At 38.0% G+C, this 1811-nt stretch overlaps 1 long non-coding RNA gene across 1 annotated transcript; it reads right to left on the bottom strand.

Annotated features, from left to right (window-relative positions):
* Positions 1-62: 62 nt before the first annotated feature.
* LOC106900742 lies at positions 63-1785 on the bottom strand. The gene is made up of 2 exons (XR_001414193.1): positions 1313-1785; positions 63-1148 (listed from the first exon to the last, which is right to left on the bottom strand). It is a non-coding gene; the product is annotated as an uncharacterized LOC106900742 (long non-coding RNA).
* Between the last annotated feature and the right edge of the window lie 26 nt (positions 1786-1811).

Raw genomic sequence — 1811 nt, 5'->3', positions numbered from 1 at the left:
AATCACACTTACATTAGGACTGAAAGAAATGCTCCTCTGTATGGTTGCTCTCTCCATCCCACTTTTGGTCACGTCTTCTGCAAGTCTTCTGGGTTGCTAGAGAAGAGCACACACAGCTTCAGTGGGAGGATACGTTATTCCGTGCAATTTAAGGCAGTTACTACAGAAAATGAACTTTCAGGTAGAGCCGATTCAGGTATTTACATCAAAAGTAGCTGTAAGCTACTAAATACGCAAACAGATCGATGCTGAACTCAATTTGAAAACCATTTGGTATTTTTTACCAATGTCATTGTGCCAATTCACACGTGACCTGATATCTGTGCCCCAGTTAAGAGTTTTAAGAAGGATTCAAACAATTGGGAGCACGGACTGCCATGGGATGAGGTGTCATGGTAAAGTAGGACACATGAAGTTCTGCATATCCATCCTGCAGAGCTTTGGATAACGACAATAAACTTATCTGCAAGTGATGCAGGCCTCTTCTTCTGTACTCTCTCAACATCTGGAATATATTGCATATATTATGAAAGGGATGCCTGTACCATTTGTCTAAAACCCTTAGTAAATTTATTTCCATTTGAAATAGCAGTATCTGATCAATGTAACAGTTATTGCAGCTTTGTATTTACCACGAACCAGGTTAACAGGCTATAACAACAGAGTCAAACTAAAATTCAGTTTAAGCTGCTCAAGTTTCTCCCTCCCTTAAATTCACAGCAGCTACAGCCCACAAGTCCCTTAATTACCAACAGATTTTCTTCATCATGTCTGGAACCATAGTCATGATTTCTATAAAGACAGAAATAAAGTATGTAAAATGCATTGTGTGCTTGGGTATGTAACTTCCGGGAAACAGTTTGTTGCACATGAAAAGCTTTTAACAGTTCAAAGGGTAGAAAGATTTAACCTTTAAAAAAACAACCCGCAGTATTTACTGGTTTTTGGAAGGAGACTCCTTGTTTTAGGCCAGAAACATGTAAATTAGTCTCATTAATGGGCAATATCCTATTAGGAAAACAACTCAAAGAAAATTCACCTCTCCTTCCCAACCTATCACTGCTGGAAGGCCTGCAGGTACTCAGTGGATCAACCACCTCTGAGGAGTCTGTGGTACTTTCAGCTTATCGCAAAGTCTACGGTGGTTTCTGAAACAGTTTTAAGATATTCTGGTAAATCCGAGGTTTTTTTGTTCAAGGGTTTGAATTCATAATCACAAACTCCACAGTTAAAGACTATGACACATCCATGCAGATGACAAGTTTTAAGAAGTCTTTACCTTTTCATTGAGAATACTCCAGTTCATACTTACCTCAGCTGACTCTCCAGGATCTTCATGCTCCTGTTTTTCATTTTTTATCTCTTTGGAAGGAGTAAGGATCTTCAAGCTCGCTGGCAAGACTATGTTATCTGTGCCCAGAGCTTTTGCAGCGTTGGCTTTCGCAATTTCCAGAAGTTCCCTCTTGTCTACAAGAAAAAAAAAAGTGTCATTCTTTTATTTTTAAATCAACACATACCTACTCACGCAAGTCTAAAAACTGCAGGTTTATTACCACTCCACCTACATAAGCATCAACTGTGATGAATTTCCAGAATTTCCATCAGAACCAAAGAGTTAGCTTCAGCCATAGCACAAAGAACACTCTGAACTATTTTTTTTTTAAATTCTCATTTTTATAACCATGCAGAGATTTTCTTCCACATTGCCACTATCAGTTATGCTCTATAAAGCAAGTAAACAAATGAGAATTTGCCTAGTTAAAATAAATACAAGTTGTATGTTCTGAGGTTCTCAAAGTCTCAAAAAAAAA

Source organism: Calidris pugnax, unplaced genomic scaffold (assembly GCF_001431845.1).
Source record: "Calidris pugnax isolate Ruff unplaced genomic scaffold, ASM143184v1 C14856284, whole genome shotgun sequence".
Taxonomy (NCBI): Eukaryota; Metazoa; Chordata; class Aves; order Charadriiformes; family Scolopacidae; genus Calidris; species Calidris pugnax.
Note: the sequence above shows the minus strand (reverse complement) of the source record. Positions and strands in the feature narration are given on the sequence as shown.